The sequence below is a fragment of the Triticum urartu genome, chromosome 5A (assembly GCF_056163025.1).
Source record: "Triticum urartu cultivar PI428250 chromosome 5A, HENAU_Tu73, whole genome shotgun sequence".
NCBI classification, from domain to species: Eukaryota; Viridiplantae; Streptophyta; class Magnoliopsida; order Poales; family Poaceae; genus Triticum; species Triticum urartu.
The window spans coordinates 622,378,566-622,389,069 of NC_141877.1; the positions used below are offsets into that span (position 1 = coordinate 622,378,566).

At 45.7% G+C, this 10,504-nt stretch overlaps 1 long non-coding RNA gene across 2 annotated transcripts; it reads left to right on the forward strand.

The window, feature by feature from the left end:
• The first annotated feature begins 7,193 nt into the window (after positions 1-7,193).
• Positions 7,194-10,201, forward strand: LOC125523341 (uncharacterized). Of its 2 annotated transcripts, none has more exons than XR_015602925.1 (3): positions 7,194-7,651; positions 7,739-9,245; positions 9,920-10,201. It is a non-coding gene; the product is annotated as an uncharacterized LOC125523341 (long non-coding RNA). The 2 variants fall into 2 exon arrangements; XR_015602924.1 differs by having other exon boundaries at positions 7,742-9,245.
• The last annotated feature ends 303 nt before the right edge of the window (positions 10,202-10,504 follow it).

Here is a 10,504-nt window from a genome sequence, read left to right on the forward strand (position 1 = left end):
ACTTTGAAAACTTGGCATAGAACTGATGTTCTCTGAGCTTATCTAGCACCAAACGCAAGTGCTTGGTATGATCTTCCTTGTTCTTGGAAAAGACCAAAATGTCATCGAGCTAGACCAAGACGAAGTCATTTGTGTAGGGGTTGAAGATGAAGTTCATCATGCGAGAGAATGTCGGAGGAGCGTTGACGAGGCCGAAAGACATGACAGTGTATTCATATGAACCATAGCTTGTTCTGAACGCTGTCTTGGGGATATCTTGTTCACGAATGTGAATCTGATGATAGCCCATACGGAGGTCAAGCTTGGAGAATACTTGAGCACCTTTGAGTTGTTCAAACAGCTCGTTGATGTTGGGAAGTGGGTACTTGTTCTTTATGGTCTTCTTGTTCAATGCACGGTAGTCGACACAGAGTCGGTCCGTTCCATCCTTCTTCTTCACAAAAAGAACTCCACAACCCCACGGAGAAGAACTTGGTCGGATGAGACCCATACGCTCTTGAATATCGAGTTTTTTCTTTAGCTCCTTCAACTCTTCAGGTCCAAGCCTGTAAGGACGTTTGCAAACAAGTTCCGTGCCAGGCTCAAGATCGATGACAAATTCAACTGGCCGGTGCGGAGGCATTCCTGGAAGCTCTTCTGGAAAGACGTCTTGATATTCGCAAACGACTGGAATTTGAGAGATGGCATGCAGCTCACCCTTCACATTGAGAGAAAATAGACAGATGGTATTATCCCTTGCGGCAAAGACAATTACATCCTCAGACGAATGAGTCAATTGAATCTGCCTGGCGGCACAATCAAGCTGAGCCTTGTGCTTAGAAAGCCAATCCATTCCAAGAATAAGATCAATATCCGAGTTACCAAGGACCATTGGAGAAGCCAGAAACTTGAAATCGCCCATCATGATAGAAATATCCGGAACCTCGTAGTTTGCGAGCAAGCATTTACCCGGTGAGACAACTGCTAACGGTTTATGCAAAACTTGAGAAGATAACTCATGCTTAGATGCAAAAGGTCTCGAGATGAAACAACGAGATGCACCAGTGTCAAAAAGAACTTTTGCAGGAACATCGTTAACAGGAAGGTTACCCATGACGACATCTGACAAGTCCTCTGCCTGAGCTGCATTCATCAAGTTGACCTTGGTGTGCTTGGGGTTATGCTTGACCACTGCAGTACTAGCAGATCTCATAGGAGGAGGTGGAGGAAGGCGCCTCTGATTGAAGCATTTGTTGGCATAGTGACCCTTCTATTGGCACTTGTTGCACATGACCTCCGAGAGCGGACGGTGATACGGAACACTTGATCTTGGAGCTTGAGACGAAGTCTTGTTCTGAAAGCCAGGGTTGGGTGGGTGGGAAGACCCACTGCCACCTTTGCTCTTCTGCTGATAAGGCTGATGGAACGGAGGAGGAGGAGGAAGCCAATACTTTTGCTGCTTAGCCACTTGAGTTGAGGAAGAAGGAGTTGCATCTCTGACTCGCTTCTTGGAAGCATCGCACTTCAGTTGGGCAGCCTCTTGCTTCATTGCCATGTTGTAAAACTCATCGTACTTCTTGGGCTCAAAGAGGACGAGAGCTAGCTGGAGTTCTCTGATACCACCCCTGAACTGGCATATCATGCTCTTCTCCTGAGGGACGTCTTACTTAGCGAAATGGGCGAGCTTCTGAAACATGATGTTGTACTGGTAAACAGACATAGTGCCTTGCTACAGGTTGCGGAATTCCTCACGCTTGCTTTCAACAACACTCTGAGGAATGTGATGAGCTTTAAAGTCTTGACGGAATTCATCCCATGTAATCACACGGCCTCCTCTGGAATCTTTGTACTGCTGAAACCATTCTGCAGCTTGGTCTTTGAGTTGGAAGGAGGCAAACTTGACAAAGTCCTCAGGCCTGACGTTACTGCACTTGAAATGCTTGCATATATCCACGAGCCAATCATCAGCGTCTGAGGCCTCGACACAGTTGCTGAAGGTCTTTGGCTGGTTAGCAAGGAACTGGTTGACTGTAGCAAACTTATTCTGATTGTTGCCATGGCCTTGGTTGCGCTCTTGCAGAATTTGCATGATCATCTGCGTGTTTGCATTGGTAGCGGCCATCACAGCTTGACATGCCTCCGGAGGTGGAGGTGGTGGTGGCGGATCCTGATTCTGATTGTTGCCCTTAGCAGGAGCCATCCTGAAGAGGGTGACATCCGTTAGCATCATGGCAGACATATATTCAAGCTGAATCAAACGGATTGAAATTGCAACTTATAGTCTTCACATCCGAACAAAATGAACGAATGCATTCCAATTGAAATGGTCACATTTCCATAAATTGAGAAGCCACTTAGATAGAGGTAGAAGAATAAAAACAAGGTACGGACAAGAACAAATACTTGGTGAGGATTACCCGATCCCAAAGCAAATATCCGCGGAAGAAGAACTAGAGCTACAAGAATTCCCACCTATGAAACTCCCAAACCTTTCCGGTTATGCAATCAGGTGTTGGGGATACAGGGGAAGCATAATATCTCACCCAAAGCTAGCAAATCCTACATCCAGCTGTATCCATCCTTCAACACATAACCAAGAAAACTTCGGAAATCATTTACCTCAACCTTCGAAAAGCATCCGTTATACAAGTTTTGGCAATACTCCCGAACTCCCGCCCCAGTACTGGGTGGCGTCGAGGTTATCTCATCAACAACTGCATAAAAGAGATTTTCGATGTCGGTGAAACTCAGGTATTCCAGAATCTCAATGATAAAATTGTGATGACAACACCTCGGAGCTCAACTCCCCGGGACACTGCCACAACCCCTAAATGACAAGAGGCACCAAGAACAATGTTCTCGTCACAAAACCATCGGAACGATTCCAAGATACCCGCGTGATCCTAAAAAAATTTAGTGAAATTTGAGAAGAGAAGAGTCAAAACTCTACGTCAGGATGCCTCACCAGAGCGACGAAGGGACTGAGGAGTAAAAAGATTCCTAACTCTACGATATATAATTCCTAAATGACTCAAATCATTTTTTTCTAGACTCAACAACGCCGACGATTCGATCAAGCAGGGGGCTCCTAAGGTCGGGGAAGGCTCTGAATACCAACTTGTCACGCCCTCGATGCGGCTATATCTCCTACGTGTGGAAGCACGACTTAGACGCATAACCGCATTGAAAGCAATGTCGCAAGTGAGGTAATCTTCGCAAACAACCCATGTACATAAATAAAGGGGAAAGGTACATAGTTGGCTTACACTCGCCATGTCACACAAATACATAAATAAGTCATTACATTCAACCAATACACTCAGGGTCCGACTACGGAACCAAAATAAAGATCAACCCCCAAATGCGACAAAGTCCCCCATCGCCCCAACTGGGCACCACTACTGATCATCTGGGAAAGAAACATAGTAACGACGAGAGTCTTCATCGAACTCCCACTTGAGCTCGGTCATATCATCTGGAACGGTATCATCGGCCCCTGCATCTGGTTTGGAAGTAATCTGTGAGTCAGGGGGACTCATCAATCTCACACCCTCGCGATCAAGACTATTTAAGCTTTTAGGTAAGGTAAAGGTATGAGGTGGAGCTGCAGCAAGCGACTAGCATATATGGTGGCTAACATACGCAAATGAGAGCGAGAAGAGAAGGCAAAAGCACGGTCAAACAACTGTGATCAAGAAGTGATCCTAGAACAACCTACGTCAAGCATTGACGAGGCACGGCGCGGCGAGGAGCGGCGTCGACGGCGGCGGCCGGCGACAGCAAGAGGATACGGGCGGCACGGCGATCGTCGATGGCGTGCGGCGGCGCGGCGGAGGGGGCGGCGCCGGGCGGAGGGAAGAAGCGGGTGCGGGCGGCGGAGCTCCTTCAGGCCGCGGCGCGGGAGGTGGCCGGCGTGCCATGTGGCGGCCCCCGGTTGGCTGGGCGCGGCGGTGCGGGGCGTGTCCGGCAGGAGCGAACACGTCCGGCGGCGGAGGAGACGAAATTTTAGGGTTAGGGGTGGTTTCATCCGCAATTTTCGGGAGGGGATCTATTTATAGAGGTAGAGGGAGCTAGGAAGGTCCAAATGAGGTGCGGTTTGCGGCCACGTGATCGTGATCGAACGATCTAGATGATGGAGAAGGTTTAGGTGGGTTTTGGGCCACTTTGGAGGGGTGTTGGGCTGCAACACACACGAGGCCTTTTCGGTCCCTCGGTTAACCGTTGGAGTATCAAACGAAGTCCAAATGGCACGAAACTTGACAGGCGGTCTACCGGTAGTAAACCAAGGCCGCATGACAAGTCTCAATCCAATCCGAAAACGTTTAACCCCCACACACAAAAGAGGTAGAAAGGAACACCGGAGGACATAGGAGTGCTGGAATGCAAAACGGACAACGGGCAAAATGCTCGGATGCATGAGACGAACACGTATGCAAATGCAATGCACATGATGACATGATATGAGATGCATGACAAAGACAACAACACACGGAGACAAAAACCCGACAACGAGGAAATAGAATAACTTAGGGCCGGAAACGACAAGAGTTGGAATCCATATAAGGTAAATTACATCCGGGGTGTTACAACCACCCCGGAGACCCGACTACTCCACACCACCTCCGCTCTTTGGACATGGGTCATCCCTGCGCGCTGCCCGGCCTCCTGCCGTGGAGATCCGCCGCCTGTTGCCTGCCGCCGCTGTCGGGGGCAGCGATTCCGTCCCGCCCACCTACCACCCCACGCTAACCTCCAGCGTCCCCTTGCCTACCCCAACCTCCCTAGGCCGCTGCTCCTGGCCCAACATCTGTCACCGCCGCCGCCCCTAACTCCGGCGCCGGCTCCGACACCCAACCTCCAGCGCCCAAACCTCCGGCGCAAAGGGTGCTCAGTCCAGCCCTGCAGCGTCCAGGAGGCCGATTCCATCGCAAGCAGCAGACCACGGTGGTCAAACTCCTCTTTCCTATGTACTAATGACCAAATCATCTAATCCCTCCCCTGAAACACTACTAGAAATCCCCACATTTCCAACGGTGAAATATAATAGCCGACGGGTCGTCGGCCTTTACTATAATAACCGACGATGGTGGTAGTGGCCGACGGTTTTTTGTCAACTCACATATATGGCTACTAATAACCGATGGTGCACTATATTTCCCGATGGGGAAATCCAACCCTCGGATATCCAACATAATGACCGACGGTTCATTGTGATATTCGACGGTAATGGCTATACCCTCAGGGATTACATGTGATACCCGACGGTGAAATTTAATAGCCGAAGGTCGAAACAAAACTCTCGGCTATGAGGAGAAATGGCCGACGGGTGATACTAATAACCGGCAGTGTATTTTCACCCTCGGTTATATGTTTCAGTAGACGACAACAATAGACATGTGGAATGACCGATGGTTATATTGCAGATAATTTATGTACAAGTAAATTTCCAATAATTAGGTTCTACCACTGCTACTATAAGTGCATTACTATTTTTCATTAACTGGATGGTTAACACTACTAGATAGAGCCCATTGAGAGTATTAAATTTCACCATCATATTTGAAACAATACAAATATGATGGTTTTTGAAAATGACATGCTTGAAAATATGCACTCACAAAGTATCATTAGGTAGAGCCCATTGAGAGTTGAGAAGTCGTCGTCCCTAGCCCGAGCCCTTGTTTTCTGTGACCAGCAGAGAAGTGAAAGATACGCTCATTGAAGTCTTGTATACACAATGTTTATGTTTAGGTTTCATTGTCACCGTGTGGTACATGGCGTGAGAGTGTGTTGCCGTTGTGGTGACACATGGCATCTTGACGAAGTGGAGTGTGTTGCCGTCGTATCCGAGGAGTGGATGGTGGCTCACGGATGCTCGTGGTACTGGTTGCTGGCCAGCTGCTTCAAAGCGTATCGTCGGTGGAATCTCCTTAGCCGCCAAGGGATAGGGGACGGACAGAGAAACCCTAGATGTGTGTGAAACTATGATGATTTGTGGTCGCTCTCATTACACGACTAGGTTGTAAGACTAGATATTGACCGAGTTGATGATGAAAGCTAGTCAACCTTGACCCAGATTAATGGTGCTCGTAGAACAAGAATATATTCTTAATGCACTAATGGAATTTAATAGGGGTAATTAATGTATTTTTAATATTAATGTTTTGAATTAGTATGGGAATTAAAGAAAATATATGTATATAATAAGCATTAAAAAGTGAGAATTTCAGATCCACAATAGCGGAAGTCCAAGATCCGTTCCACTTTCATAACGATTATACTCCATGTTCGATGGCGTCCTTCACGCAGTCCCCTCCTCCCCAAACAAATCTAGAGTTTCTCTGCCTTCCGCCGATGCCGCCGTCGGTCCACCTCGTCTCCGGTGGCCTTGAGGCCATGGCGACATGATGGATCCCGACACTTGCCGGCGGGATGTTTTTTTATATGTTTCTTCGAGTTTTGTTAGGGTTTGTGTCCTACTCAAAAAGACGAGACGGTGATGGCTCTCTGAAGATTGAATAAAGTTCTCCCCGCCTAGCCCCCCGTTCCGGTTGTGCATCTAGCATCGTCGGTGGGCGTGTGGAGGTATGTCTTTGGCGGAACTGTCTTTGGTGGATTAGCTCGGATCTGGTCGTAGTTTGTATACGTTCATGTGTCTTCAGGTTGGATCCTTACGATCAACACTGCTCTTCAATGTTGGCGGTTGGTGTTGTGGTGCGTTTGTCCTCTGGGGTATTAGCACAACGACTTTTCAAACAAGTATTGCCTGGCTTCAGAGAGAGAGGGGGGTGATGATGGCGGCGCGTCTTCCGCTCGCTTCAGTGCCCGTAGTCATTTCTAGGTGGTCTATAAATTTAGGTGTTGTTTTTATTATGTTTGGTGGTCGTTATACTGCCATGATTGAAAATGAATAGATCAGAAGTTTTCTCAGAGAAGAAAAAATAAGCCTTAAAAGAGGTATGTTTCTCACCGGGTTGCATTATTTACTTTTTCTACTAATTTTGCACAAAGGAAAAAAAAAGTGGATAACTCATCCATATTAATGTTTTGAACTTTTTTCCCTAGAAAAAGGAGTTCGCCAAGCGGAAGTCAAAATGTTAGCAAAGCGCGCGGGCATTCCAGATTTTCCCGCGAAAAATAAAAATAAAATTGAGGAGCCCCGCGGGTTCTTCCTTTTGGCCAACCGCACCCTCCGCCTTGTCCGGTCACTCCCCACCACCTCGTCCTCTCCTATGAAAGGAAGAAAAAAAACTCCGCCTCAACCCTCCCGGCCGGCCCGGCGGCACCAGCTCTCCCAGATCCGCCTCCGCCTCCGCCTCGAACTGCCGTCCCCTCGAGACAGCACCGCCGCTCCTCTCGCCTATCTTCGTTGCCTTCCTGCTCTCTGCTCCAGCCGCTCTAGAACCACCTCTCCTAGATCCCTGCACCACCTACCCTGATTCAAGTCTCTGAATCCCGCCTCCGAGCGCCGCCACTACCCTCTATCCTCGACTCCTCCGACGTGCGTCTCACTCTCAGCTCCATGGATGCCCTCTCCCTCACGATCTGCGTGCACCGCAATATACTCGTTGCGCGGAGTGGGTTCTTCACCGCCAAGCTCTCGGACCATTGGTCCAATCAGCGGTGGACATTGTCTCACATCAACAAGATCTCCGACTACGACAACGTGGAGGTATAGGTCGAGACTCTGCGCCTCATACGCTACAAGGATCTCACAGGAGGCTGATGAGGAATGTACGACCCGTTCATTTTCCTTTAGCAGATAGACACAGCGGCGGCTCCGTCCCCTGCTCGACACCTCGCTGGTGCTGACAGACGCACTCTGTGTCGCTGCAGCAGAGCGGCGCCAGACACAATTCCCCACCTTGGCCGCCCTCACTCTGCTTAACGCCCCCCTGCTTTTGCAATGTACAGCAACAACAGGTCGACTAAATTGCTTGACATTTAATGCAGCGAGTTGATACCATCCACGTTTGATACAGGTAGATGTATATCAGCTATAACTTCTCTTGCCAATTTAGTAAACAAATCTGCTATTTTGAATACTGTCTTGAGCACTGCATTGCAGAATCATGGGAGAGTTTAGGTTTGAAGCATCCCCTCAATCGTACTATATCTATATCATCAAGATCACGGGTGTGTTCTCTCTAATATACTTACGTGTATATGCAAGTTTGTGAATTTCTAAGAGATACACTTGGTCTACAATATTACCAGATGTAGTAGGAGATCATTTTAAAGTGTCAATGTCATGATGCATTAATTCGTGAGAAAATGGTTGCATCTTCCACTAATTTCCTGATAATGGTTTATTTGATTATTCTTTTTTCAGCAGAACTAATGTAGATGTGTTGAAGCAATCTTGCGTTGCCTGTTATAGATTATCCATTTTGGTTATCTCGACTATGAAGCATCGATTTCTGTTCCATGATTCCAAAATTCATACTTTATGCAAAGAGGAAATGTTCCAATTCCTTGTGGAACTAAGACAGTTGTGAAGAAAGTAGCTTTTCCAAGTCTTGTAACCTTACAATAATTACTAGATTATTAGTATTCACTTATAGTATTCATACATGTAAGGGTGCCATTGCCTGAGATTAACTGATGGTTGTGCCACTTAACTATTCTTCAGGTTATTGATCTATCTACGGTTCATGACTCCTGCATGCCCAGTGAAGGACATCATAAGTGCAGTGCTTGGTGTTTGCTTTCATTTTGTCTTTGGATTTGTGGATTTTATTCGCCATGTCGAGCCTTTCAATATGCGGCTTGATGTCTTGGTGTTACGTAACATACCATTGTCTTGGTCCTTTCTACTACTGCACAACGTCATGGTCCAAACAATGAAAACCATGACTGAAATCATCAAGCAATTGACTTCAGACATGCACTAAGACACACCTTTAAGACTAGTACCATGAGATTGTCACTGCTGTTTTGCGTGAATAGCGTGCTTCAATTTAGTCGTTACATATTTATTTAGTACTCCTTAAGAATAACATGAAACAGTGTACTCTTATATGTTCAATATTGTGTCAGGACAAGCCTCTGGCTGCTGAGGTAAATTACAAAGCACAAGGATCGAAGAGATGCGAAGGGTGGGAGGCATACACTTGTTTGTTTGTTTTTTGCGAAAGAACATACAATTGTTAACAGTGTGTATTCACCCTGAACTTGTATACTGGCGATGACACGACAATTACTTTATTTTTGTTCCAGTGACCAGAAAAGATGGCTTACAAAATGTGATATCATTACGTGCACAGGTATGCATCATTTGCTTTTCTTGGCATTCCCTTTTCTAAATAGATTTACTTAATTGTGGTCACTAAACAGTGTGTTATTTGTTTAGGATTCTTGTTTCCTTAAGATATGTTGCCACTTTTTATGCCTTAACATTCTTCTCTATGTAGTGCAGATTATTTGCTAAGTAAAACCAGCGGTTCAGAACAAAAAGAGAACATCCACATTTAAACAAGCAATGTTACCTCTTTTTAGTTTCATGCGTCCCCTGAAATAATGTGTCATTATATATATAAAAAGATCACTGTACTTTCTTCTTTCCATGTCGCAAATTTCGTTTGTAATTTTTACCTGTCCCAGTTTCATATCAGATTCGGAGACATCTGATATAATTAAAGACATCTATGTCCTATTTTGCCTCGAGAAGTTGCACTTGTTAAATACTTAAGTGCATCTCGTGCATATTATAATCTGCTGGTGTTGTGGTGTATTCCTAACTTCTGGGCTGTGTGAAAATCTCTGTCAAAATCAAAGTTGAGTGGCAGCCGTACTTCTATTTGTTGTCATTATTACAATGATATATTTTCATTTGCATACTTGTCTGACTTGTGTTGCCATCACCTTCTGATTATTTGCATTGGTCGTACCTTGTGATCCCTGTTTTCATGTATCTCACAGCTAGTTCGATTACTTGTAGAGAGTAACACAATGCTGGAGGTAACCAGAATGGTGGGAGAAATATCTATGGTGATCAGCATAATATGAGTGACACAACCGAGTGAAGTTCTCAAGCCAAGATGTTGATGGTGTTTGATGTTTTTGGACCATTAATCTTTAGAAAAATGTTAAGAACATTCTGTTCTAGTTACTATTTCATATATTTTTAAGGATCATTGATGTTAAATGTGATTTGGACGCAACTCTCGTTGTGCTTGTGATATATTACGAGATTGTGCAAAATATAATTCATCTTTTGTCATTTGGGTTGAATGCAAGCAATTCTGAAGCAATCTTGTGATTGTGAGATTTGCACCTTGTGAAATAATTTTGAAATGCAAGTTTTGTAATATGTACTTGTAAGTCGAGCATGACTAAATTAGATAATCGGTGATTATCAAACTATCAGTAATTATACTAATTGACGGTCTTGGTTGATCACATGGCTATAACGATGTATGACGGTGTATGCACACGGTAACCCATTATTAATTCCGATGGTGAAAGGCACCCTCTCAACTATAACTATATCCGACGGGGGCAGATGGACTATCGGGCATTGTCA